Source organism: Gekko japonicus, unplaced genomic scaffold, assembly GCF_001447785.1.
Source record: "Gekko japonicus isolate JY-2015 unplaced genomic scaffold, Gekko_japonicus_V1.1 scaffold176, whole genome shotgun sequence".
Classification (NCBI taxonomy): domain Eukaryota; kingdom Metazoa; phylum Chordata; class Lepidosauria; order Squamata; family Gekkonidae; genus Gekko; species Gekko japonicus.
The window spans coordinates 183,056-195,839 of NW_015160840.1; positions in this window are offsets into that span (position 1 = coordinate 183,056).

Here is a 12,784-nt window from a genome sequence, read left to right on the forward strand (position 1 = left end):
GCTTCAACTGATTATACATTCAATGGCTACCAATAACCCTCCAAAATATATATGGAAAGGGGGCTTATTAGGTTCCATGTAGATCCTACTAAGTTGTTTCACTAGGCTTCCCATATTCCCACTTATGGTGGGAGATTCTCCTGACTCCCACCAACACTGGCTGCCAACATTCCACTAGTTGATAGGAGGAAACTGGCTGGCAAAATGGCAGGATGTGTGACTGTTGTCCCTGATGCGATGATGCAGCTTCTAGCATGACCTCAAAGAAGAGAAGAAGAGAAGAAGAGATTGGATTTATACCCCGCCCTTCACTACCCAAAGGAGTCTCAGAGCGGCTTACAAACTCCTTTCCCTTCCCCTCCCCACAACAGACACCCTGTGAGGTATGTGGGGCTGAGAGAACTCTTGACAGAAACTGCTCTTTTTCAAGAACAGCTGTGCCAGAGTTATGGCTTGCCCAAGGTCATCCAGCCAGGTGCAAGTGGAGGAGTGGGGAATCAAACCCGGTTCTCCCAGGTTAGAGTCCGCACACTCAACCACTACACCAAAGTGATATCATTGTGCCAGAATGATGCTCTAGTGAGTGTCATGCCATGCCTTTTCAAGTGTAGAAACACCCATGGTGGGGCTTCTGTGTCAAGCATCCTATCCAGATGGGGGCTTTGTGGCAATTTTTAAAGAACTGCAATTTTTTCTAAAATGGCATTCATGGCCACAGGATCGACCTATGGCCACTGTGAATTGTAGTTTGCCTTCCAGTTGCCTCACTGGTTTACCTCTAAAAAAGCATATATTTTAACGTGCCTCTGTTACATCCACATATTGTGTTTAATGTCTAGGTGCAAAACATTATCTCAATATAACTTAAAAGTGTAATAAGTGCAATGACTTTAAATAGGTAAAGATAGTAGGTAAAGGGGTGCAGCTGAATTAAGATGGAATTCCATATTTATATAGACACTGCTTGTACATCAGGATTACAATCACAATAATAACATTTCAATCTTGCTTATGTAAATAAACCCTTCAAATTATAAATATAGCTCCATGTCTAAAAGCTAGTGATGTCATAATATCAGCCAACAGCCTTTTAAATTTTATTTTTCTCTTGGTGCCACTCTGAGTTGCGCTGGGAAATTCCATCTGGGGGTGGGAGATCCCTGACCATGGCCATTGATGAACTGGGACCAGACTTTATTTTACTTATTTATTTAAATATTTGTACCCAGCGACTTTTAAAATGAAATGCGCACACAGAAAAAATAGCAAAAATATATAACTTGGGCCAGTCACAGTTATTTCATAACTCTCACAGCCCCAACAATGGCACAAGATGCCTGTTGTAGGGAGATGAAGGGAAAGGCAGTTGTAAGCCACTTTGAGACTCCTTAGGGTAGAGAAAAGTGGAGAATAAAACCAATTCTTGTCCCCCGCCAAAAAAAACCCTTTGCATTTTTTAATATTATTTGTGCATCAATTAATCAGCATTATACATGAAATATGTACATATGACTGATGTAAATAGCCTACATAAATTAATTGTTCATACAATACGTGTATACTATAGAAACAAGCTTATAAAACTGACAACAAAAAGAGGAGAATTTAACTTAGAAACAGATAATAAGAAAAGGAATGAAAGAGAAAACATTCAGTTATTTCTACCTGGAGTTAGTGGTCAGGTGGGTGGGTAGGCATTCAGAGCAGAATTCCTGATGGTTTCCCTTAGCACAGCTTGATGGGGTGAAACTCTTCTGAGAGCTTCATAGCAAACTGGGATGGCTAAGCAGGGTGACCGGAGGCTGCCCAGACCCATGAGAATTTTGGGATGTGGTGCTATTATTTGGACTCAAAGTAGTTCCAAGTCTGTATGAGGAAAGGCTGAGGGACTTGGGAATATTCAGTGTGGAGAAGAGGAGGTTGTGGGAGGGACAACATGATTGCTCTCTTGAAGTATTTGAAGGGCTGTCACTTAGAGGAGGGCAGGGAGCTGTTCCTGTTGGCAGCAGAGGAGAGGACTCACAATAATGGGTATAAATTAAGGGTGGGAAGGTACCGGCAGGATACTAGGAAAACCTTTTTTTTACAGTAAGAGTTGTTCAACAGTGGAATCAGCTGCCTAGGAAGGTGGTGAACTCCCTCTCACTGGCAGTCTTTAAGTAGCAGCTGGACAAACAGTTGTCAGGGATGCTTTAGGCCAGGGGTGTCGAACTCATTTATTATGAGGGTCGGATCTGACATAAATGAGACCTTGTTGGGCCGGGCCATGTGTGTCATAAAATGGAATGCCAGGTAGCAGAGATATAAACTTTATAAAGGATACAAACATAATTAAAGATTTTTAAACTTTAAATCACCGCAGGAACTATGAAACTTTTACCTGATAAGAACTGAGTCAGAGTTGCTTAGGGAAAGTCTAGACCAGGGGTGTCGAACTTATTTGTTATGAGGGCCAGATCTGACATAAATGAGAGCTTGTTGGGCCAGGCCATGTGTGTCATAAAATGTAATGCCAGGTAGCAGAGATATAACTTTATAAAGGACACAAACACAAAGGGGTGGTTTTTTTACTTAAAATAAAAACATGCTTAAAACATTAGCACTCTTGCAATATTTTGTTTATTTAACAATGTCTGATAACTGAAACCTCTTGCTCTGAATTATTGCATCAAAATGTCTGTGGTGTTGCAATCTTGAGTATGCTGTTCAGGTGTGTATCTGTAAGCTGCAAACCTACGATGATGCAACAGCAGTAGAACTGGAAGAAGAAGAAGAAGACAGCCAGTTCCACTGCGGGCCTGATAGAAGCCCTCCGGGGGCCTGATCTGGCCCCCGGGCTGCATGTTTGACACCCCTGGTCTTGACTAACAAAGTGAGCTGCACTACATTTTATGAAATGATAGAATTCAACAGTTAATGCATAATAGAATTATTCAAGCCAGTATGTATTAAAATGTGAATGTATTCTGTTTAGAGCCAGTTTTATGTAGTGGTTAAGTGCATGGACTCTAATCTGGGAGAACCGGGTTTGATTCCCCACTCCTCCACTTGCACCTGCTGGATGATCTTGGGCAAGCCATAGTTCTGGCACAGCTGTTCTTGAAAAAGAGCAGTTTCTCTCAGAGCTCTCTCAGCCCCACCTACCTCACAGGGTGTCTGTTGTGGAGAGGGGAAGGGAAAGGAGTTTGTAAGCCGCTCTGAGACTCCTTTGGGTAGTGAAGGGCGGGGTATAAATCCAATCTCTTCCTCTTGTTTTTAAAGGTGCTTGGTATTTCTCCCATGTGATTGAGGCAGCCCAGCAAAGCAGCCTCTCCCTTATCCCCTCCCCTTTCAGGAAGGAGCCTCAGCCAGTGGAAGGAAAGAAAGGCTTCTTTCCCTTTTCTCCTGCAGCCTGGCCAGGAAGCAAGCTCTGGCTGTTCCCTCCCTTCCCCTGGGAAGAAGAAGGGGAGGAGCCTCAGCCAGTTCTTCATCAGACTCTCTCAATCACACAGGAGAGCCTTGCCTATCTATCTCTCCTGTGATAAAGCAAGCTGTAACATGGCAGCAGCAGCAGAACTGCAAACTTCAAACTGCTCCCTGCTCTAGGCTGATCCTGCATTGAGCAGGGGGTTGGACTAGATGGCCTGTATGGCCCCTTCCAACTCTGTGATTCTGTGATTCTTTTGTGGCAAGTAGCCCTCCTGTGAAAGTTTCACAAACTGTGTGAAATAAAATTGTTTAGAATATGCAAATGCTGACAACTTAGCAGCAGCCATGTTGAGGGAAGGCTAGAGGTTTTATGGAGGGTAATTTTGATCACAACAGGTGAAATTGCTAGGTCTGATGGTTGAGTAAACTTCAACTGGGAGTCCTACTGCTGGAAGTGATAAAAGGCATGTAAATACACAAGACCTTCTAGTACAAGAGTGCGTAGTGATGAGGGTTAGTTTCCCAAGCTCTCAGAGCTAATTTGTAAAAGAAAGGAGACTTGCAGTCTCTTTGAGAGACCTTGGAATCCATCTCCGATACAGTACAGTCTTTCATGAAAGTGCTTCTTACAGTAAAAGAAAAGGCCAAGGGAATATGAAATAAAATTAGCTCCTTAGAAGTGGTAAATGAAAAAAAATCATCAGAGTATTCCCTTACTATTGAGCTGGTCCCTGTTATGCCTAACGTATTTCAGAAACTATGTTCAGCTAGTGCAGTTTCAGGGATTATACTTGAAACTGTCTCGTTGAGACACAGCACTCAGGACTTTTAAAAAGCAGGAAGCCATGAATGCTGACTTGAATACCCAAGACTAGCCAGATCTCTTCAGATCTTGGAAGCGAAGAAGGGTCAACTCTGGCTAGTGTTTGGATGAGAGCCTTCCAAGTAATCCCAGGGTTGTGATGTGGCAAGGGTAAACCATCTCTGAACGTCTCTTGCCTTGAAAACCCAACAGGGTTACCATAAATTGGCTACAATTTGTCAGCTCTTTCCACCAAGTCTTACTCAACTTTCCTCCACCACCAAGCCATGAATGTGATCCATTTTCCCCTCAGGTTACACAGGCACTCCTCGTGCAGAAACCACAGTTGCACCCACACTCGAGTTTACAATGCTTCCTATGTAAGAACCACAATATCTCCACAGCTACTTAAACAGGAAGTTCAGAACCAATGACAGACCATCTTAGAAGCACAGTATAGTTTGGTGATGTATTGTGCCACCAGTCAGCACCAGTTCCATGTCAGAATCACAGAAAAATATTTTCATCTGATATATTGGTATACACTTCTACAGCTCAGTGAGATTATGGAAGATGGTCTTTTCAACCCTCAACTCACAATCTTCCTTGGTGAAGAAAGGATCTTCCCATATTTTATTTTAGGAATCATTGTTGAATTTACTAGAAGTTGCCATGATATCAAGCAAATCCCTCTTGCCTCAACAGGCACACACACACACAAATCAAACATTTGATACTGGACTAAGACCTGTAAGTGAATATTCCAAACCTTGTTGTTGTTCAGTCGCACAGTCGAGTCCGACTCTTCGCGACCCCATGGACGAGCTCTCTCCAGGCCTTCCGGTCTTCTGCCGTCCTCTGAAGTTGGCTCAACTTCATGTTCGTTGCATCGATGACACTGTCTAACCATCTCATCCTTTGCCGTCCCCGTCTTCTTTGACCTTCAATCTTTCCAAGCATCAGGGTCTTCTCCAGTGAGTGCTCCCTTCTCATTTGGTGGCCAAAGTATTTGAGCTTCAGTTTCATTATCTGGCCTTCCAGGGAACAGTCAGCGTTGATTTCTTTGAGGATTGACTGATTTGTTCTTCTTGCAGTCCAAGGGACTCTCAAGAGTCTCCTCCAGCACCATAGTTCAAAAGAATCTATTCTTCGGCGCTCGGCCTTCCTTATAGTCCAGCTCTCGCAGCCATACATGACTACTGGGAATACCATTGCTTTGACCATGCGGACTTTTGTTGGCAGGGTGATGTCTCTACTTTTTATCATGCTGTTTAGGTTCGCCATCGCTTTCCTCCCAAGGAGCAGGCGTCTTTTAATTTCATGGCTGCAGTCACAGTCTGCGGTGATCTGGGATCCCAGGAACGTGAAGTCTGTCACTACTTCCACAGCTTCCCCTTCTATTTGCCAAGGAGTGATGGGGCCGGATGCCATGATCTTAGTTTTTTTGATGTTGAGCTTCAAGCCCACTTTTGCGCTCTCCTCTTTTACTCTGAGCAAGAGGTTCTTTAGATCCTCTTCACTTTCAGCCATTAGAGTGGTATCATCTGCATATCTGAGGTTGTTGATCTTTTCCCCAGCAATCTTAATTCCCGCTTGTGATTCATCCAGGCCAGCATTTCGCATGATGTACTCTGCATATATATTAAATAAGCAAGGTGACAGTATACATCCTTGTCGTACTCCTTTTCCTATGCTGAACCAATCAGTTGTTCCGTATCCGGTTCTAACTGTCGCTTCTTGGCCCTTATACAGGTTTCTCAAGAGACATGTGAGGTGGTCTGGTACTCCCATCTCTTTAAGGACCTGCCATAGTTTGTTGTGATCCACACAGTCAAAGGCTTTAGCATAGTCAATGAAGCAGAAGTAGATATTTTTCTGGTACTCTCTTGCTTTCTCCATAATCCAGCGAATGTTGGCAATATGATCTCTCGTTCCTCTACCTCTTCGAAACCCAGCTTGTACTTCTGGTAGTTCTCTATCCACGTACTGTTGAAGCCTAGCTTGTAGGATCTTGAGCATGACCTTGCTAGCGTGTGATATGAGTGCAATTGTGCGATAGTTTGAACATTCCTTGGCATTGCCCTTCTTTGGGATTGGAATGTATACTGATCTTTTCCAATCCTGTGGCCACTGTTGCGTTTTCCAAATTTGCTGGCAAATGGAGTGCAGAACTTTAACAGCATCATCTTCTAAGACTTTGAATAGCTCAGCTGGAATACCATCACCTCCACTAGCTTTGTTGTTAGTAATGCTTTCTAAGGCCCATTTAACTTCACATTCCAGGATGTCTGGCTCAAGGTCAGTGATTATACCGTCGTGTTTGTCAAGGACATTGAGGTCTTTCTTGTATAGTTCTTCTGTGTATTCTTGCCATCTTTTCCTAATCTCTTCTGCTTCTGTTAGGTCCCTACCGTTTTTGTCCTTTATCATGGCCAGCTTTGCATGGAACGCTCCCTTGATTTCTCCAATTTTCTTGAAGAGATCTCTAGTCCTTCCCATTCTATTGTTTTCTTCTATTACTTTGCACTGTTCATTCAGGAAGGCCTCCTTATCTCTCCTTGCTGTTCTCTGGAAATCTGCGTTCAGTTGGGTAAATCTTTCCTTTTCGCCTTTGCCTTTCGCTTTCCTTCTTTCCTCTGCTATTTGTAAAGCCTCATCAGAAAGCCACTTTGCTTTCTTACATTTCTTTTTCTTTGGGATGGTGGTGATTGCTGCCTCCTGTACGATGTCACGAACCTCTGTCCATAGTTCTTCAGGCACTCTATCTATCAAATCCAGACCCTTGAATCTATTCTTCACCTCTACTGTATATTCATCAGGGATGCGATCTAGGTCAAACCTGAATGGCCTCGTGGTTTTCCCAATTTTCTTCAGTTTAAGTCTGAATTTTGCAATGAGTAGCTCATGATCTGAACCACAGTCAGCTCCAGGTCTTGTTTTTACTGACTGGATAGAGCTTCTCCATCTTTGACTGCAAATTATATAGTCAATCTGATTTCGGTGTTGCCCATCTGGTGATGTCCATGTGTAGAGTCGCCTCTTAGGTTGTTGGAAAAGGGTGTTCGCTATGACCAGTGTGTTCTCTTGACAAAACTCTGTTAACCTTTGCCCTGCTTCATTTTGCTTTCCAAGGCCAAACTTGTCTGTTATTCCAGTTACCTTTTGACTTCCTACTTTAGCATTCCAGTCCCCTATGATGATGAGGACATCATTTTTTGGTGTTAGTTCTAGGAGGTGTTGTAGGTCTTCATAGAACCGGTCCACTTCAGCCTCTTCTGCATCAGTGGTTGGGGCATAGACTTGGATTACTGTGATGTTGAATGGTTTGCCTTGGAATCGGACAGAAATCATTCTGTCATTTTTGAGATTGTATCCCAGTACTGCCTTTTGCACTCTCTTGTTGACTATAAAGGCCACACCATTTTTTCTACGAGATTCCTGGCCACAGTAGTAGATATAATGGTCTTCTGAGTTAAATTCGCCCATTCCTGTCCACTTTAGTTCACTGATTCCTAGGATATCGATGTTCAGTCTTGCCATCTCATTTTTGACCACGTCAAGCTTACCTTGATTCATAGATCTTACATTCCAGGTTCCTATGCAGTATTGTTCTTTGCAGCATCGGACTTTCCTTTCACCATCAGACACATCCACAACTGAGCGTCCTTTCGGCTTTGGCCCAGCCGCTTCACTCTTTCTGGGGTTACTTGTACTTGTCCTCTGCTCTTCCTCAGTAGCATATTGGACACCTTCCGACCTGAGGGGCTCATCTTCCGGCGTCATATCTTTTAGCCTTTTGATACTGTCCATGGGGTTTTCTTGGCAAACATACTGGAGTGGGTTGCCATTTCCTTCTCCAGGTGGATCATGCTTGGTCTGAGTTCTCTGCTGTGAACCTTAGTATCTCAGAATTGGTCTGGTTTGAAGAATATTAGAGTTTATACATTTCAGAAAGTGAAGTAGTAGAATGTGAGGTGGCAGAAATTCTCCATTGTGTCTCTTCAGACTGTAGACTGGATGCTGCAGGACTGAATGCTGGGCAACATACAACATCATAGAGAAAAGGTTAACATAAGTCTCTGCCTGTTGTGATAATTTTACTACATGAAGGAACATTTTTCATGAAGGAGCATTCAAACTGAGACACCCATCTCCAGTCTGAAGTGGTTCAGTACAGAATTCTACAACATCCTTTTATACAAAACCAGATTCAATGTGTAATGTTCCCTTAATGCATTGCCTGTGTTAGTAAAATATTATTTTATTTATTTATTTTATTGGGCAGTCACAACAGTTAAAATACAAACATAGCAATAAATCCAGATACGAATTCAAATTCATAAAAAGTTAATATTCCTAAATTTTCTACACCTTCCTTATGGTTACAAAATTCATTCCACTTATTCTGAAATAGTTCTGTTGATTAGGGATGGGCATGAACTGGCTCATTAAGTGAATGTCATGAATTTTGGACAATTCGTGGTTTCTGAAGCAATGTTTGGGCATCCAGCATGAACATTCCATGAACTCTGGTGCATTTGTTCATGGTGCATTTGTCCATGGTGCATTTGTTCATGTTGGTTCATGAATGAACAGACTTTTGCTGTTCAATTAAACTGTTTACAAAACTCCAAGTCAGCTGTGGGGAGCAACAAGGTAGGCAGAATTCTCCAGGCTTTCTTTCTTTTTTCTTTCTCTCTCAGGTTTCTATCGGTTTCTAGGCTGCTCTTGTCAGTTTCAAGAGGTTTCCTCCCCCCTTAGCCAGCTTGGGTTCCCTTCCCATTTTCTTGCACAGAGCTTACAGACCGCCTGTCCCCTGGCTTGGAGTGTGATTCTGTGCTAGCCATCAGTCCCGTTGAGCTGGCATTGCATCTCTTTGATTGCACTGGTACTGCTGGGCATTTTGTATATTGCCCTGTTTCTTCTGGGCTTGCAAAATATGGCTCCACCCCAGGTTCAGTTTCTACTTCAGAGATTCTCTAGTGTGCCCATAGTCCTCTTGGGTTTGCATTCCCACTGGTTTTGCTGGGCACATTGCACTGGTTCTACTGGGCTTGCAAAAATGCCCTCTTCAGTTTCTACTGCAGAGATTCTCAGGGACTTTGATTCTGTTCTGTTGGGCTTCTATTGCCCTTGCCCTTGCTTTTGTGTTTTGTTTTTCCCCCTCCATTGAAAACAATGGAGGATGGGGCATCTTCTTTGGGCATCTTTAGCTTGCATAGAATCCACTCCTGAACCTTGCATAGAAATACACTCCTGAACCTCCTGAGCCTGCACCTGTCATTTCCCCAGAAAGCACTATCCTGGGGGCACCTTCTTTGGGGGGGGATAACTTGGACCCCATAAATCCAATCCTCACCAAACTTGGAGGGCGGGAAGAGGAGCGTCAGCTGGAGATCTCCTGCAAGGTTTGTGCCTCTGACCTGCTAGGTGGCATTCTACTGTGTCATGAACTTCATGAGCTGGTTCAGTTTGGATGAAGTCTTTTTAGTTTGTGACAGTTAATGGCTCGGTTTGTGAGTTCACCACAAACCACAAACCTAACTGAACTGCATTTTCCTGGTTTGTGCCCATCCCTACTCTTGATTCAAGTCTGGTAGCACCTTAAAGACCAACAATGTATCCAGGGCAATAGCTTTCAAGAGTCAAAGCTCCCTTCATCAAATAGAAGTGGGAATGGAAATCCTTGAGCCCTTATATCCCAGTCAGAAGGTGGGACGGATGTTGGAAGGAAGTGAGTTTGATTAAGGGAGTTTAGATTCTCGAAAGCTTATACCCTGGAAATCGTGTTGTTCTTTAAGGTGCTACTAGATTCAAATCTTGTTATTCTACTGCTGACCAACAGAGTTACTCGACTGTAATGATGTTCTCTTGATGTTATTGTTCCAGAAAATTGATATGCAAAAATTGCTGCCTGTTGAGTTCTCCTGTCTGGAATGTCGGTCCCTTCTCCAGTCCAAGCATAGTAAAATATGTCAACTGAGAGTCCAAAAAATATTACATATCTAAAGTGTGCTATTAACTCCTTCATTCAAGACACTGCAAAACTTGATAGGAGTTTCAATGGACTATTCCAAAAAGCAATTACAATCTATGAAATAAGTGGTTTAAGAATTGTAGCCTAGGCTAGATTTGTATTAGAAAAATGAATGCTTTGGCATAGAAAAATTAGTAATGCTTAATATAAAAAATTACTATGTCCCTTACAAAAGAAAATATGCATGACTTTTAATGTGTATTGCGAGACTGAGATTCTTTGGGGAGGAAAAATTAATATTGTTATGTTATAGCATCTTCATTCCAGCTGTGATAATTGAAGGCTCTGAGGTTGGTGACTTAACGTGCTTATTTTTTTATATTCCTTTATCTTAAAATAAGATTTCACCGAAATTTTGAAATACATTAATTGTTGGAATAGTGATTTGGAACAATGCAAGAGCTGCCATGAGGGTATTGCTGCACACACACCCCAAAGCAGCTATTGTAGCTACAATAAGAACAAACTGTCTTTAAAATTCTTTTATACATTGGAAGAATGTTTTTTTTAAAAAAAAAAAAAAGGAAGAGAAAGAATCAACAAGAATGAAAACCCACTGCCTTGAATTACAGAAGTCTGCTAAGACCTATATTATCACAGCAGGAAAAAAGATGCTTCAGTCTCAGGCTAACTGGATAGTTCATGCAATTGTGTGTGTGTGTGTGTGTGTGTGTGTGTGTATACATACACACCACTGCTAAACCACTGAAACTTCATAAAACTTGAAAGGTTTCCTAACCCATTAGCAGTCTCCTGAGTTGTTTGGTCCAGTGGATTAATAAATGGGTTAGAAAACCTTTTTGCCCAACCTTCTGTTGTGAAGACTATCCACTTTGCTCAGGCCAAAAAGTCACCACCACTTGTTAACACTTTGGTCAAGTAGAGCAAATGGGTAGGTAGTCTCCTAGGTCCTGGGGTTTCTCTTGGTAATACTTGACTGTTTGCCCAATAAGCATTAGTGCAGACATACACAAACAAGGTAAATATAAGATACGGCTCCAGAAGAGAGTTGGGATTTCGTTCCTTGTGGGTTGCTTAAATATGCTGTGGGTTAAATGTAACATATGCCTGCACCATTCAGTTACAACCTTTCTTTGTTACAAGTTAGGAAAGGCACAAACAGGTATAGGAAAAAGCCTACATGGTTAACAAACAAAGTAATGGAAGCTGTAAAAGGTAAAAAGGATTCCTTTAAGTGGTGGAAAGCTAGTCACAGTGAGGCTGATAAAACGGAACACAGGCTATGGCAAATAAAATGCAAGTCTGTAGTCAGGCAGGCAAAAAGGAAATATGAGGAGCATATAGCAAAAAATGTAAAGACCAACAATAAAACTTTCTTCAAATACATTAGAAGCAGGAAACCAGCCAGGGAGGCAGTGGGGCCCTTGGATGACCAAGGGGTAAAAGGAGTACTGAAGGATGATAGGGAAATGGCTGAGAAGCTAAATGCATTTTTTGCCTCCGTCTTCACTGTGGAAGATGAGAAGTGCTTGCCCACTCCAGAACCGCTGAGTTCGGGAGGGTGTTGAAAGACCTGAGTCAGATTGAGGTGACGAGAGAGGAGGTCCTAAAACTGATAGACAACTTAAAAACTGATAAATCACCAGGCCCAGATGGCATACATCCGAGAGTTCGGAAAGAACTCAATTGTGAAGTTGTGGATCTCCTGACAAAAATATGTAATCTTTCCTTAAAATCAGCCTCCATTCCTGAGGACTGGAAGGTAGCTAATGTCACTCCCATCTTTAAAAAGGGTTCCAGAGGAGATCCGGGAAATTACAGGCCAGTCAGTCTGACGTCGGTACCGGGTAAATTGGTGGAAACCATTATTAAGGAAAGAATTAGTAGGCACATAGATGAACAAAACCTATTGAGGCAGACTCAACATGGGTTCTGTAAGGGAAGATCTTGTCTCACTAACCTGTTAATGTTCTTTGAGGGGGTGAACAAACATGTGGACAAGGGGGATCCAATAGATATTGTTTACCTTGACTTCCAGAAAGCTTTTGATAAAGTTCCTCATCAAAGGCTCCTAAGTAAGCTCAAAAATCATGGGATAAAAGGACAAGTCCTTTTATGGATCAAAAACTGGCTAATTAATAGAAAACAGAGAGTGAGTATAAATGGGCAGTTCTCCCAGTGGAGGGGTGTAAGCAGTGGGGTACCACAGGGATCAGTACTTGGTCCACTGCTTTTTAACTTGTTCATTAATGATTTGGAGATGGGAGTAAGCAGTGAAGTGGCTAAATTTGCGGATGATACGAAGTTGTTCAGGGTGGTGAAAACCAGTGAGGATTGTGAGGCACTCCAAAGGGATCTGTCAAAGATGGGCGAGTGGGCGTCAACATGGCAAATGGGGTTCAATGTGGCCAAGTGCAAGGTGATGCACATTGGAGCCAAAAATCCTAACTATAAATACACGTTGATGGGGTCTGAACTGGCAGAGACAGATCAAGAGAGAGATCTTGGAGTTGTAGTAGATAACTCACTGAAAATGTCGAGACAGTGTGTGACTGCAATAAAGAAGGCCAATGCTA